The following is a 25,947-nucleotide window of genomic DNA, read 5'->3' as shown; positions in this document are numbered from 1 at the left end:
TACAGATGTTAATAGCAGCTTTATTCATAATCACCAGAACTCAGAAGCAACTAAGCTGTTCTTCAGTAGGTGAATGGATTAACTGTGGTCCAGCCAGAAAATGGACTATTATTTGGTGCTAAAATGAAATGAGTTATCAAGGCATGGAAAGACATGGAGGAACCTTAAATGCATATTACTAAGTGAAAGAAGCCAATCTGGGAAGGTTCCGCAACTGTCTGATTCCAACTGTATGGTGTTCTGGGAAAGGGAAAACCACAGAAACTAAAAGATCAGTGGCTGTCAGAGGCTAGAGGGGAAGGAGCAATGAATGAGGTGCAGCACGGAGCATTTTAAGGTCACTAAGACAGACTACTCTGTATGATGCTGTGACGGTGGATACATGTCATTGCACATCTGTCCAAACCCACAGAGTGCACACCACCAAGTGTAAATCCTAGTGTCAAGTCTGGGCTCTGGGTGATGATGACGTGTCAGTGCAGGTTCACCCAGTGTCGCAAATGCATGCTCTGTTGAAGGCGTCAATAATGAGGAGGCTGTGGGGACAAACTGCAGTTCATACACTGAATCCAGCCCCAGACACCGCTGTTAATAAAGCTCTGTGGGTGTGTGGAATGTCCGGCTGCTCTGGCGTCTGAACAGCAGAGCTGAGCAGCTGCACCAGAGATCAGGAGGTTTGCAGACCCTGAAATACTTACTCCCAAGCCCTTGACAGAAAAAGTCTGCTGAGCCCTATTCTAAACGAATCAGAATTCACCCTGATGAGACAGGACAGCAGGGCCCAAACCAGGCATGGTTAATGGGACTGAAGCAATGTTTTAGTTCCAACACCTTTGCTGAAGTCCTGCAGATCCAGCGACAGACTGTAGCCAGGAAGCGTCTGCAGAAGGAGTCGGTAGCAGGCCTTCGCGCCAGGCTCCGTAATGCCGGGGGCCACGCGCTGCACGGGGGCCACCCTCTTGAAGAAGGCGGACTTGTGGTGGAAGCCGATCAACTCATAGAGCTCGGAGAGGATGCTGCACTGCTGAATTCTCTCCTAGGAATGCTGAAGCACAGGGAAAAAAGCAACAAGCATCTGAACGAAACATGTAATGGAAAAAAGACCCGTAAAAAATTTTCCCTTAAAACAGAGACCCAACGATACAGGAAGGAAGAGGAAGGCTGACTTCATGCACTGATGGGACCGGATGCAGAAATGCAGGGAAGCAGCGCTGTGCAGATGCTCCAGACCCACTCTGGGCCCCACCTTTCCGCGTTCCGCCTCTCCTTTTACTAGAAAGGTCCGTATTCCCTGAAACAGAGGAATCTGCTACCTAAACATGGGACACAGAGAAGGGAAATAGGAAAAGGACGGGAAAGTAAAGGAACAACAGTTCATCTACACCCTAGGGTTTGGGCGGGACTTTCACCAAACACACAACCTCTCAAAGCACAGAGCACACAGTGAGAGGCTGACAGAGTGACTGCGACTTCTGCTCCTTAAACACCAGCTACCTGCCAGCACACGCTGTGCCCGTTACTGAATCATTACAATCATTTCAGAAACTATTACTACCCCGGCTCACAGGCAAGGAAATCTGAATCTCGGGGAGGATTTATTATCATCCTGGACAAATTCCCATGGCCCAGAAGTGTCAGAGCCTCCGGCAGACCCTGGAATAAAATGCTCCTCATCACCACGGGCCCTGAGCCCAGGCTGAGGCCACGTTAGGTCTGCACGGGCCCAGAGCATGAGTCTGTGGGACAGGGAGTGGTCCCATTTGAAGTGCCAGGCCAAGGCCCTCAGGAACATATGTAATGAAACCAAATACCCAAACTCATTTCCAAAGCACTTCCCTGTCCGGTAGGACTGCTCGGCACATCTGGCTTATCACCTGTGCACAGGCTGTGCAAGGGGCCCAGACAGTGACGTGACGTCCCCATGGAAGTGGCTCAGAGACCGCTTCATCACAGGACAGACTCTCCCGGCTTCCAACGTTAACTCTCCATTCCATTTCCAACTGGAAAGTAAGTTTAGACTTGTTTTCCTCTCCAGAAACAAAGACAGTGGTAACATCAGCGGGAAACTCAAGACTGAGGAAGAGTCTCCTGGACATTTGGAAGGATAGGCTGGGGAGGGAACAGAGATAGGTATCAGAAAGACCCGTGTTCCAGTCCAAAGTCTGCACATCACTCGCTTTGACAGTTTCCTTATTAATACAGGTGATAAAATCTAATTATGATTGTTTTGAAAACTAAAAGAAATAACGTATGCCACTAGCATAGGTGTAAAATCCTCCATGAGTGTTCCAGAAATGGACGTGACCATGGTTAGATACTGTCTGCCAAGTCTTGTGTGCTAAGCTCACATCAGCCAGCCAGAGATGTGCCAGAGAATGCCTCAACAGCCAGCAGCCTTCTCCAACTTGGAAACTCACAGTGTCCGAACAACAGGCAGTGGTGGATGCTTTGGGACACTGTGGAGGTAGCACTCCAGTGATGACTTTAAAGAGCTGGGGAGAATTTAGGGGACCATACAGTTCAAATACAGTAAACTCATTCCATGTCTACAAATATTCATCTGTAGCCATGATGATTCAGAGAGGAAATACATATTCAAACGTACATCATTTTCCCACATAAGTGCATCAAAACAATTTGGAAAGAATGTAACTTTCTTCTCTAGATCACACAGTGGGGATTACAAGGTTTGTACTGACAGCACTACGTGTAAATCATATGCAAACGTAACTGGGTCCATTATCAGTCATCATCATTTGAAGGGAAGGATGGAAAAGAACAAAGCCAAGCTAATACGCTCCGGTATTTTGTTGGGTTACTATGTCACAGAGGAGACGGACAGGTCATCAAGGAACCACTCTGCCGTGATCACGGAGCCAGGGAACGGGATGGGCGGGAAGATGTATGGCGCAGCCGTAGCTGTGCCCGCCCTTCTAGGCAGGTACCCAGTCACTTTGACAAGATGTCAAAAGTGTATGCCCACGTCCTCATCACCTGTCATGCATTAAAGAGAAATGGAAACCTATAAACGGCCAATAACCTCGGTGGGTACACCGTCCAAAGAGCAACGTCACAGTTTGACAACTGGCCATCCCGGTTCCCTGGGCTTCATTCTTGGAGAACCTTAAAAACCACTCCTCCGTCCTCAAGAAGTGCTGCCTACTTGTCCTATCTTTGGCTCAGGGATACAGCACGTTCACGTTGACTTTAATGTCTGCACAGATTTGACTGTCTTTCTCCAGGTTCACTTGTCCATTCTGAAGAGGCCTGAGTTAAGTCCAAACTCCATAAGATCAATTCCCTCCAGTGACAACTCAACGAGCCTGCAATTACAAACCAACTGAACAGGACTGTCCTCAGCTAAAAATGTCACCCGCCCTTCACTGCTTTCTTAATCTCCTCTCCTGGCTAATTGCAACAGACTAAAACCACCCTCCACCAAGTTCCCTAACTATGTCAAATAGAAAGTAAGGTCCATAAAAGAGGTGACAACTCCATAGTCACCTCTGAATTCCTAGCATATGTTAATGTCAATAAGTAGAACTATGATTATGGCTTCTTTCCTTTAAAACCTTTCTGGTTATTTAAATGAGACCATGGAAGGGAGGAGTTTGGGTTCAGTATCTTGATCCAGTAGACTCTGGAGACATTTTTCGGAATGGCTGTCCACTGATTCATTCAAAACACAACTTCTCTTTCCGGGAGGAGCTGTGATTTTCTGCCAGGAGCTTGTTGTCACTCTCATGCCAGAACAGATTTAAACTAAATACATACATTGGATATGTTATTTTTCCCCGCTTCCAAAAAATTTAACTTTCCTTACTTCCTTGCCTTGAGGAATGCTTTTTTACTTTTCATTCTAATTCACCCTTTTATAAAGCAGGATTCTCAGGATGTGCTTGGCCTTACATAAGAACAGCCATCCAACTCCCAGTGTGAGAGGCCTTGGGCTCATCTCCTGACCTCCTGTCAAGGCAACTGAAACTAAGTTCAGGAGCCAACTGGCCCCCCAGGGCTTCTAAGGCTCGCGTATCTCCCAGAATCCCTGCTTTCTGGTTTGACATGTCTTCTGAGGATTTCCCCTCACTTACTTCACAATTAGCTGTGCAGCTTGAAAGATGAGGAAGGAAGGTCTTATTTCTTAATCAGCATTTTAAGGAACTTATGTAATGAAGGTTTTCAAGACTTTCTAGAACCCTCCATTGCCAAGGCAGAAAACACAATAGATATTTTCTAAATTTAGCTATCATGTGCATTTTTTCTTTGCTTTTGTTTTCTTAACTGCTAACAGACATTTTTTAATTAAAAAATAAAATAAGGCCCCAAATAGGATAGAACATTGAAGAGAAAACAAAATTAAAGGGCAAAGACAGAAAAATGATAAGTACTCTACAAAGTTAATAGAAAACATACACTATGGATCAGATCAGCAATTCTCAGTAACAACTAATTGAAAACTGACTATGAGGTAAAATGTCTCTCCTGTCAGGAGACGGCCAACAGAAAGCAGAATTAAATCAACAAACTAAAATTCTAAGTCTGGCGAAGTAGAGAAGTCTACCAGCTAAATGTGTTTTCTTCTGGAAGAGAGGGAGACTCATAAGATCTTTTCTGTGGAGCCTGAGCCCAGGTGAGGACGGTGAAGTGAGGTCTGTAAGTACCCAATTAGCAAAGTGAGTGATGAATAAAGAGACGTGAGCTTTGATGACAGAGATGATACTACTATTCACTTGTCCTTTAAGTATGTCTTCACGTTCAATGATCAATACCTCGGCGTCCTCAGGGATTGAGATTATAGGAAAATGCACAGCCCGGGCCTAGACCTCCTCTGTGATTGTGGCACTGCACTTAGATGTTTCAAGGGCACCTCCAACTCCACCTGCAAAGAGCTGACTTCATGGTGCTCCTCCCATGGCCGTCCTGCCCAGGGCCCCTTGTCGGGGTCAAGGTCTGTCTGCCTCTCCCAGCTCAGTCCCATCACTCACAGATGTGACTGGACCCCTCCTTCAGGGCCCAATTTCCTCAGTCAACGAGTCCCACCACCCACACCTCACCTACCAGGTTCTCACTGGCACTCCCTCAGCACTAACTCTGTGCTGGGGACCACACTGCACACTATGAACACGTTATCTCACTGGATCTCCACAGCAGTCCTGGGAAGTCGGTATATCACTGTTTCAATTAATAAGATAAATGGTTTCACTTCCTTGAGTGTGTCATCCAAAGTGACACGGCTACTGAGACACAAACATGGGACTGAAAATCACTTGAAAATTGAACACTGCTACACCTCAAAAACACCCTACTCTGACTTATCACATCACCTCCTGCCGAGCCTTCTAAATGTTTCTAAGCATTCTACAAGACAAAAGTGATCTACGAGAGCACCCTTCTCCCCTACTTAAAATCTGACAATGACGTTCCACTTCCCTTAGGAGAAAGCCCCACCGGGCCTGAGCAAAGCCCAACAGCCCGGCATCCGCGTTCCCTGCGCGGCCGCGCCGCCTCACCCACCACGCAGCGCTACACGTGCCGTGTCCAGGACAGGGATGCTGACTCCCTACAACCCGGGGATCGTCTCAATCGAACAATGATCACCCTCTTCAGTGGTCACCCTATTCATTGCTGACTCTCAGAAAAATATTTTCTCAGGGTGAATCAATATCTTTTTCCTTACAACTTCCCATCATTGATAATGAGCTCCCCCCAAAAGAGAGAAGACCTAATCCTCAGTCTCCTTATCTGCAATGTATGAATAACAAGGAAATATGAGAGGTTTTAAGCGAAATAATATTGATATGAAGCTGAGGGACAATTTCCAACATACAGTAAGCACTCAATATGTGCTTACTTAATATTAATAAAATAGATTCCATTCCAGCAACCTTAAATCAATGTTTTATGGCTTTGTCCAAAAGACTACTGACAAACTATTGGACGAACCCCTTTGAGCAGATCCGCCCAAGCGTACTGGGATAGGTAAGCCTTGACTCCAGTTACAGCTGCAGCCAACCAGCACTACGGGGCAGGGGCAGTTTGCTCAAACTCTTACATGTTGTTTGAGCATTTAGTTGTAGTTATTGAATAAAGAGAGGTATTATATAGTCAAAGCTCCTGAAACATAAATCTTCAAAGATTGATTCAAATTAGGTTTCAAGTACAACACTCTCACTAGAAATTATTTGAAAATTATTGTCTTAGCTCCTCTGCACATCAAAAGGTCATGTTCTTAATGTATCTGACTATATACACTGAGAGGATTCTTTAAAAGAAATTAAGATGAAGCCATAATGAATAAGCTTTCATTATAATCTGCACAAAGCCCCACCCAAGGGTCTCACTTCTCACTTCCACATAGGAGTTCAGGTAGCTTAACCTGGGTCTTGGTTTCTTATGACACGGGGGTGGGAAGAATTGTGGATAGATTTATGTAGCAAATATAAATCTAGGGTATTTGCTGTGTAGGAATCCTAGAAATAAATAAATTGATATATAGTCCCACCCTTAGGAAGCTCAGCCTTTCAAATTACAACAGCATAAAAAATGAAATGAGAGATACATTTAAGAAAATTTTACAAGATTTTCACATTGAACATTTTGAAGTATCACCAAAAAAAAATTAAAAGATCTACATATATGGAAGGCATCCCATGTTCATGGAATGGTAGACAATATTGTTAAAAATGTTAAGACTCCCGAAAGTGATCTACAAATTAAATGGAGTCCCTATCAAAATTCCAGCTGACTTCTTTGCAAAAATTGAAAAACTGATGCCAAAATTCATATGTAAGTTCAAGGGGCCCAGGACAGCCAAAACAATCTTGAAAAAGAAGAGCAAATTTGGAGGACTCACTCAAAGGTTACTACAAATCTATAGTACTAAAGTCATTATGGTACTGGCATAAGTTTGAATGCAAAAATCTATGAGACACAATAAAAAATCCAGGGGGGAAACTTACATTTACAGTCATTTTTCCAGAAATGTGCCAACAACACTCCATTGAAAGAATAGTCTATTCAACAAATGGTGCAGAGACACCTGGGTATCTGAAGGCAAAAGAATGATTCTGGAATCTGGACCCCCGTATTTTATATAACAAATAAAATATTAATTCAAAATGGATCACAGACAGAAACGTAAAAACTAAATGTATAAATTTTCTAAAAGAAGACATAGTTTAAATCTTTGTGGTCCTAGGATAGGCTATGGCTTCCTAGATACAATACCAAGAGCACAAGTGAAAAACAAGAAAGATAAGATGGACTTCATCAAAATTAAAACCATTTGTTACAAAGGACATCATCAAGAGTGAAATGAAAGGGGAAGGTGGTAGCTCAAGTGATAGAGTGCGTGCTTAGCAAGAAAAATAAAATGAATAAATCTAATTACCTCCCCTAGAAAGAAATTGTTTTAATGTTTAAAAAAAGTAAAGTGAAACGACAATCTGCTGAATAGGAGAAAAATTTTGCAGAGCATATATCTAATAAGAGACTAGTATCCAGGATATAAAACAAATGCTTACAACTGACCAATACAAAGAAAATCGACCCAATTTTTAAATATGCCAAGTATTTAAATAGATACACAATTGGCCAATAAGCATATGAAAAGATGCTCAGCATCACTTGCGAAATCAAAATCAAAATGATATCTGATTTTACACTCACTAGGATGGTTATAATCAAAACATGGACAATAACAAGTGTCGGTCAGGAGGCAGAGAAATGGGAACCCTCAATATGCAGCCGTTGGAAAGGAGCAATGGTGCAGCTTCTTTGGAAAAGCCTGGTGTTTCCTCAAAAGGTTAGAAATATATGGCTCAGCAATTCCACTCCTACATATAGAGTCATCCCTCAGTATCCTCGGGGGATTCGTTTCAGGAACCCCCCACCCAGGAGACCATAATCCAAGGATGTTCGAGTCCCTTTACAACCAGCCATCTGGATCCATGAAGTGGAAACTACAGATATGGCGGGCCAACTGTACAGCCAACAGAATGAAAATATATTCTCACAAAAACTTACACATCAATATTCATGGCAGTATCATTCAGAGTAGCCAAAGGTTACAAACAATATCCATCCATCAATGAATGGGTAAACAAAATTACCAAGAATAGGCCCACAAATTTTTGGTCATTGAATCTTTGACAAAGGAGGTGAGAACATACAATGGAGTAAAGACAGCCTCTTCAGCAAATGATGTAGGGAAAACTGGACAGCTGCATGTAAATGAATGAAGTTAGACTACTCCCTCACAGCATACACAAAAATGAATTCAAAATGGCTTAAAGACTTAAACATGTAGTCAAGACACTATGAACCTCTTAGAAGAAAACATAGGCAAAACATCTGACATACATCTCAACAATGTTTTCCTAGAGCAGTCTACTCAAGCAATAGAAATACAAGCAAAAATATACAAGTGGGATTTAATTAAACTTGCAAGCTTTAGCACAGAAAAGGAAACAATAAGCAAAACAAAAAGACAATCTATGGAATGGGAGAAAATAGTTGCAATAAATGAGACTGACAAGGGCTTAATTCCCAGAATATGTAAACAGCTTTTACACTTCATAAGAAAGAAAAACAAACAATTCAATCCAAAAATGGTCAGAAGTCCTAAAGAAACGTTTCTCCAATGAAGACATACAATTGACCAAGAGGCACATGAAAAAATGCTCAATATCATTATCAGAGAAATGCAAATCAAAACTGCAATCAAGTATCAACTCTCACTAGTCAGAATAGCCATCATTCAGAAGTTCACAGACAGTAAATGCTGGAGAGGCTGCGGGGAATTGGGAACCCTCCTACACTGTGGTGGGAATGAAGTTTGGTGGAGCCATTGTGGAAAACAGTATAGAGGTTCCTCAAAAGACTAAAAATTGACCTCTTATATGACCCAGCAATCTCACTCCTGGGCGTATATCCAGAAGGATCCGTAATTCAAAAAGACACCTACACCCCAACTTTCAGAGCAGCACTATTTACAATAGCAAGACATGGAAACAACCTAAATGTCCACTGACAGATGACTGGATAAAGAGTTTGTAGTGTATTTGTACAATAGATTACTATTCACCCATAAAAAAATAATAAAATAATGCCATTTGCAGCAACATGAATGGACCTGGAGAATGTCATTCTAAGTGAAGTAAGCCCGAAAGAGAAAGAAAAATACCATATGAGATCGCTCACATGTGGAATCTAAAACAAACAAACAAACAAAAAACAAAAAACAAAAAATAAAGCAAAGAAACAAAAAGATAAACTTATCTACAGAACAGAAACAGACACAGAGACATAGAAACCAAACTATGGTTACCAGAGAGGAGAGGGAGTGGGAAGGAATATATTGGGAGTTCAAGATTTGCAGATACAGAGTATGTATAGAATAAACAGCAAGTTTATACTGTATAGCACAGGAGAATATATTTATTATCTTATAGTAACTTATGTTTAAAAAGAATATGAAAATGAATACAGGTATGTTCTTCTTTAACTGAAGTGTTGTGCTGTACAAAAGAAACTGACACATTATAAACTGACTAGACTTCAATGAAAATGTTTTTAAATAGACCAAAAATGAAAAAAAAGAAAAAGGATATTATCAAACTAAAAGAATAAAGTACTGATTCAGGCTACAACATGAATGAACCTTCAAACTTTATGCTAAAATAAGCCAGACACAAAAGGCCAAATAGTGCCCTTTAAGGTGAACTGTATCTGAGTGTTTATTGTACTCTTCCTGTAAATTTTCCGGAGGTTTGAAGTCTATCAATATCAAAAAAAAGTTTTATTCATTAAAATCATAAAACGCTTCCTCACAGGAGGGCTTTAATTATTAAATGCAAAAATGCATGTAAAGCTCTTGAAACAACACTGCACGTCCACACACAGTCACTGCTTTCACTGCCACTCAGAGGTTGGTACCAGCGCTGATGAGAGCTACCTCCACTCGCTCTCCTGCATACAGGAGTGAGGGCTTGAGCTCTAACAGGCAGTGTGAGCGTGAACCTGGGTCAGACACAGCCACATCCCAGACTCTGCGTTACCCAACTTTCTTATACAAACTGCAACATATAATGTAAACACGCTACAGGGATGTATCTTACAACGCAGGGAATACAGCCAATGTTTTACAGTAACTATAAATGGAGCATCTATTGTACACCTGAAATATATCATATTTTAAATCAGCTATATCTTTGTAAAAAATTAAAAAATAATTTAAAAATGTTATCACTTTAATATTCAATTCAGTTTTTAAGTAACTACTAAACAGCTTAGAATGTATAAAAGCATTTAAGTGTGCTGTTTGTTTACATATTTATTTACTTTTAGCCTCCTGCTAAAAGAGAAATTAAACAATTTTTTCAAACACAGCTTAACAACCATAACAACAAAAAGGCAAAACTGAGAGTGAAGAGAAAATGGAGATTCAATACTTAAATGAAACCATGGGGAGGTAAAGTCATAAAAATGGATTCCATGAAGTCAGGGCAAGTGTTAAAGGCCGACTAGAAATTCAGGTGTAAGATTCTTGACAGATAAAGCAAAAAGAAAAAGATGATGGGGAGGGCGGTACAGCGTGTGCTTAGCGTGCACAGGGTCCTGGGTTCGAACACCAGGGCCTCCACTAACAGATAAATACACCTAATTACCTACCCCCCCAAAGAGCCCCAAAGAAAAGAAAAAGACAAATTTCTTTCCCAAATAATCCTGATATTAAATTTGGATTAAATACTTTAAAAAAAAAAAAAAAACAGAAAAGATGAGTGACACTGTGAAGGAAAAGCCCAGCTGGGCTAACAAGCTAAGTCACAAATCTAAGTGTGATAAGTGTCCGTTTACTGATGTAAGTTTTGCTGGGCTAACTCGTAAATCCGATGTCAACAATTGTCAGTAATGTGATCTGTTCCAAATTGATAAGCTTCAGTGTACTGATTCCTTGCTTTTTGTTGTTGGAGCCTTATTGGCTAATAGCCCCATACTTGTAATTAAACCTATAAAACCTCACGTGCAGGTCTTGGAGGTGCTCAGAGCTTCGGAACAGAAGCCCCTCTGAGCCCGCCGGGGTAATAAATCTCAGTACTCCAACCCTCTGTGTGGTGCTTGTTTCTTGGCTGGCCTGTTGTTTCCAAAACAACACAAGCGACGATGCCCGTGAGATAGTTCTGCAGTGGGTGCTGGCAGGTCCCCATGTCTCACGTGGGAAAATCTGAAACATCCTTCTCACCACTCAGAGTCATCATAAGCCCACACCTCACCTCCCGCTGTTAAATGCAGGAGCACAGGCAGGGCCCGGCCTTTGTTCTCTCTGTGTCATCACAGTGAGATAGGATGGAAGGGGGCAGAGCACATCCATTCAAGGAAGGCCACAACAATTAACATCATAATGGTGAAGGATTCAACCCCCAATAGGCCTTGAGGCACAGGATGAAGAGATTTAACTTCTAGCAGATCTTGAGCTTCATTATGCACCCACTGTAATAGTAACATGGTGAATAACATGCCCCAGGCACCATGGCAGTCCCAAGGCTAGCCACAAAAGGTCAAAGGGTGGGAAATGGTCAACTCTCTGGGAATACAAGCCCCTTGCCCTAAGGCTGATCCTTCTACTTATTAGCATATGAAACCACCAAGCCCAAGAAAAAAGAGCAACAAAACACCACCTCGGGGTCACCACTCTCTCTCCCTCTTCAGAGAAGGCCCACACTATGTGGAGTGTGTACCTACTTTTAATCTGAGCATCAAACCCCCACAACTCGTGAAGTTTCTCTTGCCTTTCAATGTATCTCTCTGAATAAATATACCTTTACTCAACACTGGCTTGCTCTTGAATTCTTTACTGCATGAAGCCAAGGAACAAAATCTGGTGGGGCACATCCCAGGGGCTCATCCAAAGCCTGAGACACAGCCCTTCTCATGCGTCACGTTTTTTTTTCTTGTATCAACAGGACTGGGTTGTGAAGGGAGCTCTGAGGCCCCAGCTAAGGGACAGAAGCAGCCCCCAGGGCTCGAATTGGCGGGCAGCCTCTTCCCCAGCAGGGGCCCTGGGGTCTGCCCAGTTCTGTGTGTTTCCCTGTTGTGCTGACTCCCCAGCCTGACAGCGTTCTCCCTAGGCCTGTCCCCACAAAACCCTTCTCTCCAAAATACAAGCACATCATGTCACAGTCCTCTTGTTCAACCAGGAAATGTTCAACCCACTGTTTCCCTCCCCAGTAAAGTACCTAACTGTCCTCCCTCCCATCCCACCACTTCTTTCTTTGTGACAACTCTGCACTCCCCACCCACCATCCTGAACGCAGGTGCCTTGCTGGCTGGGACCGAGATGTTTCAGTCTCACACATCCTGCGTCCATTCACTTTCCCCTTGTTACCTTATAAAAGCCTTTCCTGAGTCACCCACGAATCTGATACTGAACATCACAAAGTGCTGAGTTTGCAGTCACTGTGTGCATACCTCCCAGGTTTTGAGTAGGTTTCCTTCACAAGATCTTCATTAAGGAGCTGCATCAAGAAGTTTAAAGAGTCTTTTCTTACATCTGAGCTGAGGAGCCTGCAAAAAATTTAAATGGCTTTGAAGAGAGGGTTAACCAGGGACAGAGGGTTCGCAGGTCCTATTCAACAGTGTCATGAGGCAAAATGTTCTTCAAAGGCTCAGAGTGGCTTCTGAACGTGGAGTCAGCAAGGAGGAGGTGACAGGCAGTGAGTAGGGTGGGTGACACTGGGTGCGCTTCCCCAGCTGGGGAAGAATTGGATTTTGTCCTAGTTTTCCAAACAATTTCTTACTACCTTTTTCACCTATTGTCACATACCATTTCCTACGAATTAAGAATATCAATGTCAGTCATTTGGGCCACTTGGGAGAAGCAACACGATGCCATTCACAGGGCTGGGACATGACAGCCACACCAGTCTAGGTTGATAGACCAGTGGGGGTATTTCCAAGGTGATCACGGGCATGCAGCAAACTCCCCAGCTTCAATGACCTCATCTCAAAGGTGGGGCCAATAAAACTACCAAGAAAAGTGCGTGATGATTATTGCCGACAACTGTTTACTAGGTAATTGCCCGTGACAGCTGCAGCTTAATGGGTAATGAGTATGATAACAAGGCCCTGTCTACCTGGCCACACGCTCCCTGCCTTCCTGCCTTGGTGCAGCAGCAGAGTTTGTTTAGCCGATATGAACGCCCCCAGAGCAGCACTGATGGGAAAGCTCGCAGCTCTGCACTGCGAGGTGTGTTCCTTTCCTTCTCAGTGCTGATCACAGTTTGCTGTCATCTGTTTTTATGTTTATCCCTTTTATAACTGCCTCCCCCCGGAGTTTTTGCTCAAGCAGCGCAGGGCCAGTGTGTCTTGCGGCCTGCCAGATATTCTGGGCTGGGAAACAGCTGACCCCACATCTGGCTCTATTGCTGAACGGAGAGGGCAGAAGGCCCTGGGGCACATGCTGAACCGAGGCCACTGCACCCAAAATTATGATCTGACTTTGGGCAAATTACAGTCTTCTTTACCCTGAGATTCCTCATCTGTCCATGAAAATAAATGCCCATGGCACACAGAGTTACAAGGATTAAAGGAAATCACCAAATTCATAACCTAGCCAAGGGGCTACCAGTGCGTCCTCAACAGACAAATGCTGCCTTTACGGCTCTGACACACGCGAAGTGGGGCGGCCGCACACAGTGAACACTGATAAATGCCAGTGTGTTAAGTGCTTCATGTGTGCTACAATACTCTTCAGAACTTACAACAATCCCAGGAAGAAACGAATAATATCATGCCCATTTCACAGATTCACCAACAGGTTAAGAGAGGTTACATTCTAGTCCAAGGCCCTATGGTGAGGAAATGGCGATTTAAACCGGATTCTGGGCCCAGGCCTTGTCTCCAACTCTCTCCCAGCCACCTGATCACTTGCCTATGAATTCCACCTGTCCAATACCTAAGTGTGCAGTCGGCCAGCTCTTAAATGCAATGTGTGCCACCGTTTGTCAATGTTGGTTAATTACCATAAACTGTTCTCAGAAACCACTACAGAAAAGAAAGGTGGACTTAAGGAATTCTGCATTGCGTTCTCCTGTAATGTGCAGAAACCCTTCCCTACACCACCAAATCCAAACGTATGCTTCCTCCATGTTTATGTTTGCACACGGCTTATTAAAGTAGAAGGTACCTGCAGTAATTCCATCTCGGCTGCTTTCCAAGGTTGCAGATTATCCATAATCATTCCGTGAATGAAAATACTACAATGTGAATGAAAATACTGCAACCATGTCAGTAAGCAAAGAATGCTGAAACCAAGTCATTAGCGGCTGCTGCCACCCCCCAGCAAGGAAAGGCCTGCAGCCCAGCCGCTGCAGCAACTCACAATGGTGCCCTCTGAGCAGACTCAGAATAAGAAAGGACAGGATACTGGCCCTAGATAGCTAGGTGCTTGTCTAAAGAATGAATTCAGTGAGTCCAAAATATTTTCTTCCTCCCATATATAGAAAAGCACTAAATTATTGAACTTGAGATACCTGGCTTTCTTTAGATAACAAGCAATCTTTTATTGCTCCAACAACCTTGTCTTTGTTGTAAAGCTCCTATATATCCTAGCTCATCCCAAACCTCTTGGGAGCAGTCCCTCAGAGAGATCTGAGAGGCTGTCATCCCGGCTCGAGTCCTCCCGCAAATAAAACATAACTCTTAAATTTTAGGTGGCACATGTATTTCAGTCAACTGTTTTGGACACCATGAAGGGACCCAGAGCAGACTTTCTCCACCTGAACTCTCTGAGTAACTGGGGCCTTTGTACCAGCAGTGGCCCTTTGTGACCATCCGCCTCCTCGGGGAGTCCAGATGAATTTGGGTGAGTCTCTCCTGTTTCTCGGATCTCATATATTGGTTGATAATCCTGAGTTTTATTTGGCAGTGTTTCCAGGTACCTGGCCCTCCAGTTGAAGGAGACTGGGGGGAATTACCCACCCAGTGGAGACATACTGGGTGGGACCTCGTTGAAAGGTAACGGGAAATACCCACATTGAAGAGACGTCAGAAGTGGGCTGGTGGAAACCTATTAGGAAAATACTCACCCAGTGGAGACGTCCTGAGTGGGTCCAAGTTGAAAACACTGGGTTCAGGACTGAGTGGTTAGGTAAGAGGCTGGTCTAATGTTTTCCTCAATTTGGTTACATCCATTGAATTTTTCAGGATAAAAGTAAAACTCTTACGAGGAACCTTTCAACTCCAAAAATGGGACCATCCTCCTGGCTGGTAACAGCTTTCTCGGGTGACAGAGAATCTTGCAGGAGTGGTAGAGACAAAGACTTCATGCCATAGAGTTGTCCCTGCGGGAAATCTTACTAGCAAATTTATTCTGAGTACCCGACCTTACAATGGGGAATAGAACTTTCAAAAAAAATAAAAAAAAGAAAAGAAAAGAAAAAGAAATGACAGATTGCCAGCCTCCAATTAATACCCCAGCCAGGTTTATGTACATACAAAACTTACAACATTAATTGGGAATTAGAAAAGAAAATCTCAATCTGAAAGTAAATAATCAGGCCTGATAGAAACATTTTTTGGAATTCTGAACTTATAAAAACAAAATCCACTTTAGGGGGAACTTGAATTTCTCTTCCTGTGTCCTTGAAATGTAAACGTTTTATCTTTCTCTGGGTCTTTTAAGTGTGTTTATGTATGTATATGTATGTTTACTTTCTTTTTAAAGGAAACCTTGGACTCTACCATACAAAAGGTACAAGTATTGCGTACATATGGTGGCCACGTAAATAAATTGGATTCTAAGCAATTCTTTGTACCAATTTTCAGATATTTTGCCATCTTAAACTTTGTTGCATCAGCCTGGACCACAAAGGCCTTTAGATTTTGGAGAGTAAAGCTTTGAATTTTATTTAGGCAACACCCCTACTCTCATGTGGAAAAGCCTCTTCATCTTATTCATTTAAAATCACTATATATATATATATATATATAAATTGATGGCCATATGATGGATCCTTTAATTTGGAAAAGCTTTTAAATTTGTGAAAGTTGAAAGAGATCTCATGATAAACAGCTGTTTAATTGGTACCTATTAAAATCAAGTTTAAAGATAGAAAAATATATCTAATTGTTAACCTAAGAACTTAGTTAAAAAAAAAACTGTTTTGAAAAGCTACATTTGTGTTTTTCCTTTCCAATAAATGGTTCTAGAGATGTTAATAAAAACTTAGAATAATTATTGGTAATTAAGTTGAATAACTGGAAAAAGGATTGTAAAAATGTCAGAAAAAAAAAGATAAGGGCTTATCCCAAATGGATAAATATTTTTATATGGTTATTTTGAATGAGATAAATAAAATGGACATTTTTGGAATAGATACAAGGTTTTGATACTACACTAGTAAAGTTAAAAAAAAGGGCCAAAGAGATCACCTACTGTCCCCCAACATTAAAGTTCAAACAAGTCCATTTTATTTGCCACAGTTTAAAATATATGTATATATAGACTGATATACTTGATTAATGATTGGGACAACAGACCAATTAATCAAATTAAAAATTGAGTAGGACCTAAGCACTTTGGCTGAAACTTGGGCATCCTAGAGACTTTTCTATAAAATTAGATACAATGAACAACAACAACAAAAAGTTTCTGGCAATCCTTCTAGAAATAAAAATTATTGATTAAACCTAATAAATATAAAAATTAAAGGTATAAGATTTAAAAAATTTGAGATAAATATTTATAAAATTGGTATATTTAAATGGTCTTTATATAAACCTTTTGCTTAATTATGTTGTGGGATAGATCTGTTTCAATGGAAAAACGCTTCCCCTTCTTGGTATTATAAGGCTGGGCACATATCTGTCCCTCAGAAAATATTAATTGAACAAAGTAAAGGAAACCAATAGAGTTACATGAGCCATCCAATATAACGTAGAACTAAAAACTAATATACAGTGGCTAATAAAAAAAATATAATAAGAGGTTTACCCTGGGTTTAACTTATAACTCAAGGAAAAGAGACATCACTAAATACCTTATGCAAGCTTTGGAAGACATGATAAAGTAAACCTTAAAGTTTTAAAACATTGAATTCTTTGTTTACAGCTCTCCTGATTGATAAAAAAAATGCCAATTAAGGAGATACAATTGGTTCTGGGTGACAGAGCAGTTCTCTGGGGAACTGGAAGCGTGTGTCTTTGTCTTGCAGACCAGAAATGTAAATACAGAAACAGTGACCTAGGACTGAGCCTAGTTAGCTCAATGAGATAAAACTTAGGGCCAAGAAATTTTTGGCATTTTAGAACTCAGAACTCTGACGGGTCCTTCAGACTTTGTCAAGAAATCTTAAATATCTGTTTCATAAATAGTAAGCCTTAGTGATTTGAGCAAGCAAATTCAGCCTACTAGAACTATTATTATACCTATATTATAATTAACTTTTAAAGTGAAGCTATGAGATCTCTAGCTTTTTTCTGTTTATAAACCTGCGTACACATTACAGATGTGAGATATTTATACAGCTAAAAAAAAAAAATCAAAGTCAAAGATCTCTGCTTAATTGACGTAAAAAATAAGAGCTTACAAATTAAGTATTTTTAAAATAAAAACTGAACAAATTGACTTTCAGCATCACGTGAACTGGAAAAATTCAATATTAAGATAATATTTGATATTGTTTAGTTTAAGTTTGTTCTAATTAATATAGACATCTTTAAAGTCATCAATATTAAGTATAATACCTTTACTGTACCTAGGTTTAATGAAAGTCAAATAAGATTCTGTTATATCTGGTGAAGATTTGTCAAGAAAAAAATAACAGTAATGTGGTGTGGTAAAATTTTAAGTAAATTAAATGCAAATGAGATGAGAGCTTTGGGTAAATTTTTAAAATATATTTTTAAAATGTATGCTTAACATAATCTCTAAATGTTTGGTATCTTTAAATTCTAGAGTTGTGCTAAATTAAGTTAAATGATAGGATTTTATTTAATAGCTATGCCATTTTCAGATAAAATAAGATTGAAATATGAATTACTTAACATTTAACTTACTCTTACAGAGAAACTAAAGGTGTTTAGATATATTAATAAATGGTTGGTGCCACCCTGAAATAGACTCTATTTTTAAGGGAATGATCTCAGTATCCTAGGAAAGTAAGATAAATGTGTAAAGGAAGATATAAGAATGGAATTATATTTTGTTAATGAAAAATAGTGACTTTGTCCTGAAGCTGGTTATTTCTGAATGGAAGAGAAAATAAGGGACACACTAATATGAGAATAGAAAGCTGTGGAAGGCTTGTGGAAGAGGTACCCTAAGGAAAGAGTTTCGTACGTTGTCGGAATTGGCTAAATTTAGAATCAACTTGGGCAAAGTAAATGAATCTTAGAAGTAAGTTGGTACAAGACTAGATTTGGTTTTCTCGCTGTTAAGAGGAAACATGTTTTTTGAAATGTTAATCCACCTTCAGCAACAGATTGTAAACCTTCTTATACCACTTAACTGATCTGTTCTGCCTTTACCTTTGACGTATTTTCTTGTTAATGAATAAGTACTGCTTTACAGTGACCTATATGTTTATCTGACCAAGTGTTCTGAAATCTTTTAAAAAGATCCCCAGATATCAATTTCTAATTAAAGTTCTTTTAATCTCCAGTTAAGTTTGGGAAGTTACAGATGGCCCCTGAAACATCCCAAAGAGAGATTTTAAAAGAGTAAGTTTCAATTGGCGTGTTAAATAACATGATATTGTCAAATGAATAATAAATCTTCTAAGGTTATATTGTATGAGAAAATATTATTAATATAGATATTGTAGAAATTATATGGACTCCCTAAAATTCTGGTATATCTGAAATGTTACCAGTGATAATTCTGGGTATAGTGACCAGGTTTCTTTATCGATTATAGTGTAACGGTGTTTAACCATGATTTTAAATCTTTTGTCATTTATAGACAGTTAATGGTTGTCTTCTGATGGTTTTGCAAAATGCTTGCTCTTCAAGGAGATTTACTGATTTCTAATAAATTTCAAACTATAGCAGTGAACTAAACTGGGTAAGAAATTTTAAATTTCCAATGAAAACTGTGATTAAAAGAATTAGTTACATGGGACTGAGTAAACTGGTGAATATGTTTATAAATTTTGATTTTGTTTAAAATACTACTGGCTTTTAACCTGTTTCCCAGACATAAAGAATCTCTTCTCTTTAAGCTAGCTATGATTCACAGCAATTTGATAAATTATACCTATGTAATCAGACTTGGAACAGTTATCTTTTCTCTCTATCTGATCCCTCAATAGACTAAAAACTCTTAGGTCCCCAGTGGCTCTATCAGACAAATGAGGAAGATCATCTCCTAACAGATATAGGAATCTCAAGGTATTTTAAGGATTTTAAAGAGAAAAGAATTTACCTAAATTTGTAAGGCAGAAATCCATGACAAGCCATTGACGGGGCTTTCCAGGCCTTAGCAAATCTTATTAACATTCTACCCTGAGACTCCTTATTAAAAGTTCCAACACAGCCAATTTAAAAAAGCCTATATGATCAAATAATCAGACTTGACTTGTAAAGAAATTAATCTTGATTTGGCTTTGAGAAAAATGAGGGTAATTTTAGAGAGAAAAAATCTTATATTTTACTGGATATTAAGTTCTAGTTTTGTTAATTGAAGTCTATATTTACTAAGACACTTCCCAGATCATTCCTTGCTTTTATGTCATATTGCTGTACAGTTTAATTTAATTATGAAAAGGATACTCTAGGTTTGTTTCCGAAGCTCAGTAATCTATCCTTGTGTAAATTTCCAATGCTCCATGACCTAAGCCAGGGGATTATACATACTGGAACATGCATGACTTAAAGAACTGTCTCCAACCTGAATGGAAAGACCTTTTATCAAGTACTCTTAACTAGACCATACACACAAAAGCTGAAGGAAACGGAATTTCGGATTCATTTCCTATCAGAAACAGCCACTGCAATGCACTGGCCTATAGAGCACTTGCTCACCTGAAAACAATGCCAAAATGGTGAAAAAGCTACCAGGCCAGGATGAGAAGAAGACGACATCTGAGCTCGACAGCTGACCCAAGACAACGGACCAGGCTTGTATACCAATTACTTTGACAATTTCTCCTACCTTTGATTATGAACTACTCCAATTGTTAAGTTTATGGTAAATTACCTATGTCTAGTACTTCTGTGTTACCTTGGTGGGTTTCCCTACTCCAAGGCTCTAACTAGATAGCCCTCAGAAACGTTATTCTAAAAATAATTTATAGTTCTGTTTAGGCCACTGTTGATCTTACAACGTGGGAGAACTCACCTGGCCAATTAATACCTGCTCGGAGCCTGACCATAAATATGAACTTTCTCATAAGATCACTCAAACTCAATCAGAAATACAAGCAAAATTTTAACCCAAATATACAACTTCTCTACTATTAAATTCTAACTCGTTACTTAAAAACGTTACTAGCTATATTAGTTATATGATCTCTATTTTATTAAATTGTTGTCTGTTACATTTCCCAACGTGTAACTAGGCCTACAAGATTGATGATGGCTAAACATCCTGAAGAAATAGATAAAATTTTTAACCCTGCATAAAATAAATGTAATAGTGTGATTCTAGGTATGGGAATGAGCAACGAAGGGCAAACATTTCCTGGATCATAATAGACTAGTAAGACAGGCGATCCAGAAAACTTTTAGTATCAACAGGCCCTGATAAAAAAACCTAACACCTTGAATGGCAGCTCAGAAAATTCTTCACCTGAAATAGGAATGAGCCATCCTAGCACCGTGGGACAAAATTGGTCATGAAATGTCTCTCAAAATATAGGTCGAATTTAGGACCAAGGGGGAGCACTGTGAATGAAAATACTACAATGTGAGTGAAAATACTGCAACCATGTCAGTAAACAAAGAATGCTGAGACCAAGCCCTCAGCAGCTGCTGCCACACCCCAGCGAGGATATGCCTGAAACCCAGCCTTTCAGCCACTCACAGTGGTGCCCTCTGAGCAGACTCAGAATAAGAAAGGACAGGATACTGTCCCTAGATAGCTAGGTGCTTGCCAAAGGAATGAATTCAATAACCCATATGTTTGCTTCATCCCATACATAGAAAAGCACTAAATACTTGAACTTGAGATATCTGGCTTTCTTTAGATAACAAGCAATCTTTTATTGTTCCAAGTACCTGGTCTTTGTTGTAAAGCTCCTATTTATCCAAGCTCCTCCCCTACCTCTTGGGAGCAGTCCCTCAGAGATCTGAGAGGCTGTCATCCAGGCTCGAGGCCTCCCGCCAAATAAAACATAACTCTTAAATTTTAGGCTGAACGATTATTTCAATGAAGTCCCAGAATAGACACAACTCATCAATTCTGTAATGGAACACACTGAGTCAGGAACCAAAAGCATGTTCTAGTCCCGAAAAACTACGGTTTCCTCTTTCTTCCTGTCATTATACAATCCCACCAGAACTCATTAATTTGCTGTCTGCACGCTTGGCAACCAAACTCAGAGAAGATTCAACTTAACAGAGCTCCATGCTGGGGAGAACCCCCCGCAGAAGCACAGCGGTTGGCCTGCCCTCCCGCACGCTCTGCTGACCCCTAGTGTCCTCCGTGGAGACCAGGCCAACAGAACTGCTCCAAACAGCTACAAAGTCCCACAGATTAAATAAAAGCATTTTATTTTATACTATATGTTATGTATATACTCATCTCTGAAAACAGCTTTGCCAGAAGCCCAAATCTTCAACATTAATCTGCAAAGGCAAATCCGGTCCCCAAGGGAAAACAAGTTTTAAGATGATGCTATGGCCTCCAAAGTCCTCTCCAGGACCATCAACCAAACTGCCTGCAGGCCTGCAGCTGCAGGCGGCTACATGTCTGCTTTTAAAGCAACCCCTTCCTGCCCTCGGGCACTACAATGTCCCTCTACGCCCTCCCTTCTCAGGGTAAGAGCAGCTGCTGCAGAACCTTGCAAGGCAGCACTGACAGGACTGGACTAAAGGATCAGAGCTAAACTAAGCCTTCTGATGACACGAGCTGTGTCACTTTACAAATGAAGATATATATAGAGAGGGTTGGGGTGATATTGCTCAAAGTCACACAGCTAATAAGTGGCAAAGTCCATACCTCTGCTCCTCCCTCTGGCGTGATGCCCCAGCTGGGACGCCCACAGGGTTCTCTCGTGCCTGCCTGACCAGTCCTTTACTGTCACTCATAACCCACAACACGGTCTGACCCTAGCCTGCTTTTTCAGCATCTTTTCCTTCCAATCTCGCAGGAACAAGGCTGCTTGGGCCACTTTATGACTTCCGGCTTCCCAAAACCTCCATGCTCAGGCTGGTCTTGCCTGTGCATCCTTCCCCCTGCTCAGAGGCACTTCTTCCCCTGCAGGAGGACTTTTCCACTCTCCACAGGGACACCCCTTCAGGGGAGCCCTCTTCTTGCCCTCAGAAAGGCAGGTGTCCCAGGCCACATCCCGAGCTGCCCCATTAGGTCTGCGGGTGCTCAGGTCTGCTAGTCAGACCAGCAGCCTCAGAGCCAGGAATTATGCCCGGGTCACCCTGCAAACCTACTGCCCGCCTCACAGCCCCCAGCCAGCAGGCCACCTGGAAGTCACAGCAAGTGCCCCACCCAATCCAGAAGTCTCTTCATTTGCCAGCACCGCTGATGACTTGTCTCCAACCTTTGGTCAGTTTTGCAAAAAAAAGCACCTTCCACAGTGAACAGGGGGTTTTCGCTTCTGCTCCCATCCTTACTGCAAATGTCAAGGGAAACCAAAAGGCCTTTTCTCAACACTTTTCTGATGACACCCTTCCACCCACTATACTCATATGCTTAAGAAAATTGGGTCCACGTGATTTTGTTTCCCTTACGCTAAGTGGCTCAAAACACTTTGTGATTTTTTTTTTCCTTTTTTGAGGGTATTTGTACTCAGTTTCTCGGCTTTAATCGGTTTTCGTCTCTCTCTTCAGTATCCCAAGCAGTTACCACTTCTTAGCCCCTTCAGCAGCCTCCCTCCCAACATCTAGTCTAGGAAATCAGCTGTGATGAGGGGCCTGGAGGCAGTCACAGAAGAAGTAACTAAGGGACAGAGAGGCGACATAGTTTGCCCAAGGTGATCAGCTTCAACCCCCAACAGTGTGTTTCACGTCCCTCTGTTTAACTCTTATGCTAAACAAGCTAACTTTTTGTAGATTATGGTTATAAACAGATGAGGTATCAAAATACATACAAGGACACACATCAACTCTAAGATGTTCATTAACTTCACTATTTTGTTTCTATTTTTTTATTTCTATTAAAAAATAATTAAGAACCTCTGTAGTCAATATAGAAAAATGTTACTGGGTTTTAATCCAGAATATAGAGGTGTTGTGTGTCATTACTCATACTTATTTGTATGTTCAGAAGACAAAATGATTTGAAGGTCTCTCTCCCCTCCTCCTACTCAGTACCTGCTCTCACCAGATCTCCCAGTCCACACATCTAACAGCCTTTCACTTCACCCACAGCTGAACTCATCAGTTTTCCCCCAGAGTTCCCTCTGCAGCTTTCCCTCCTCACAGCACAGCAGGACCATCACTTACCTCATTAATCCACCCAGAAACCTGGGCCTTCCTCCATCCTACCTTCACAGACAGCATTCATCCTTTCATTTTTACCATCTAAACATGCCTTCAATCTGTTCGCTTTTACACACTGACCGTCCCACCGCTCAAGTGGAAGCCACCAACACTGCACACCTGGACTCACGAGTCTCCCAAGTGTCCCCACAGCCGCTCTCACGTACTTGAGACAAAAGGGATTGTGTCACTCCCGCGGTTTTAGGACTCTTTTCAAACCCACTCTTCTTAGAAGAAACTCCCAGTTCTTCACCTGATAAAGATCTTTGCCATCAAATTGTCAGCTCAGGGAGGGCAGGACAAGCCCTCTCCCCTCGGCCCCTCCCTCTGGCAGAGCATCAGATTGGGAGGACCTGCTGAGCTACACCAGCCTGTATTCGAACCCTGGTCTTGAGTTCTTAGCAAACTGCTTCACTTATCCATACAAACCCAAGGTAGATTAGAAAGATTTTAGATGTTGAGCTAGACTATTGATTTGGGGATTTTGCACTAGCAACCTGCAAGTACATGTTCTAATGATTCTGTCTTCTTAAAACCACACCCAGATTTAAGGAGTATTTGTGGAATGTCTTCGGAGTAAAAGGGACTGTACTTTAACAGACTATATGTTTTATAACATGAACAACCCTGACAGGGTCACAAATGGAACCACCTCACAAGTGACAGAAGACAGGTGAGAGGCACAAAGCAACAGGTCACAGAGATGGTAAGAGCAAAGTTGTTTCTCCAACCCCCAAAAATTTTTTTGAAAGAACCGAAAACTCTGAATTTTGAAAGTAAAACACTATCATATAAAGAAATAAAATAAATAATCCTCTTCATCAGTGTTTCAAGATCTGACTGCAGAATTTTTAGCATGCCATACTGAATCCTAGCACAGAAAAATCAGATGGACTAGTGGTGAGTAAGTTCCAGGGAAACGGCAGCAATTCCTCCACTTGTAAGAGGACACACACTCAATTGTCGAAGGTGATTTTAAACCACATTCTGGAGAAATTCAGAAGATTCAGGCACCGATTCTAGATGGTGATGACACGGAAGGACGGGTTGGATGCATGCTTCTAACTGAGTCACCGGCATTCTTACACTGCAGGGGGAAACGGAGGCTCTCAGTTATGAGCAGAGATGTTCCTGTCATGTCTCCCAGGCCGTGCCTCGGGGACTCAGTGTCCTGCAGCAGCCTGGCCCCAGACGAGGACCCGCAGCGTGGCCCACTCAACCAGGAGGGGCACTGTGCTTGAGAAAGCCCATCCCCGATGGGAGAAAGAGGGGCTGGTGGGGTTGTGTGTACCTATAAATGATCATAGAAATACACGTGCATACATTCATTTGATACAATTAATATTAGCAGGCTATTTAACAAAATTTCAATTGTCAGTGTTAATTTTACCATTCCTTTCCTCTTGTCCCCTGCACTCTGAGACAGGCTTAGGCTCTCTCACACCTGCAGCTCTGATGCAATAGTTGTGAAGTCATTTTACTTTGCTGCAAGTGTCCTCGCTCCCCGTGTCGCTGTGACTGTCGTCTCTTAACAGAGTCAGATGTCTTCCTGGATCTCTCCCTGAGTTCCTTGCTCCTGCTTCTCAGATCCTGAGATAAAGAACAGGTGAAGACACATGACTAGAAAAGGCACTGTGGACTTGACCAAGTCCTCAGTGACCCCCTAGGTGAGTGCTGCCCACACCTTACCTTCGATTCTCAACGTTCTGCCCAGGGTGACATCCAGACAGGAAAGAGTCTTGGGCCCAATTAAAAGCTGTGAGGCTTGGGTGCAGGGAAAGGTGCAGGAGCTGGTTCTGGAGCCGGGCCCCTCCCCACCTCTGCTACTCTCTCTCCCAAGGCCCTGCCCCCAAGCCCCCAGGCTCCCTGATCTTCTGTCCTTCTCTTCTACACTACTCCAAGCCCTTTTCCCCTTCCTTTATTCCCTGATTATCCCCAGCTGGAGTGATTTTTTCATCACAGCATCTAAAAAAAATTTCCTACAGCTGAAAAAGAAGTCTCCAGAGGTCAATGCCCACATGGTGGTTCCTGAAGAGAGCCCCTGGTTAGGGGGACTCTCACCAACACTCACAGGGCATCAGACATGTTGCAGGGTCGACCACCCCCAACAAGAATTTGCTGTGACCCCTATGCCCGCACAGCATCCCTGTTCACAAAACTGTAGTTGGGCCACTTATCCGTTATTAAGAAGCAAAAGTAAAAAAATTGCTCATGTTTCTTACTAAAATTATCTATGAGGTGGAAAAAGAAATTGTAATAGAAAAGAACAAATTTGACTCCATGTTAGATGTG

The 25,947-nt window shown here is 41.5% G+C and overlaps 1 long non-coding RNA gene across 2 annotated transcripts; it reads right to left on the bottom strand.

Moving 5' to 3' along the window:
* On the bottom strand, positions 1–25,947 carry LOC135323027 (uncharacterized). 2 transcript variants are annotated; one of them, XR_010384109.1, is made up of 4 exons: positions 25,046–25,947; positions 12,469–12,564; positions 1,875–2,109; positions 1–1,045 (listed from the first exon to the last, which is right to left on the bottom strand). It is a non-coding gene; the product is annotated as an uncharacterized LOC135323027 (long non-coding RNA). The 2 variants fall into 2 exon arrangements; XR_010384110.1 differs by lacking the exon at positions 1,875–2,109.

This window comes from Camelus dromedarius, chromosome 15 (assembly GCF_036321535.1).
Source record: "Camelus dromedarius isolate mCamDro1 chromosome 15, mCamDro1.pat, whole genome shotgun sequence".
Classification (NCBI taxonomy): domain Eukaryota; kingdom Metazoa; phylum Chordata; class Mammalia; order Artiodactyla; family Camelidae; genus Camelus; species Camelus dromedarius.
This window is presented reverse-complemented; position numbering and strand designations above follow the sequence as displayed.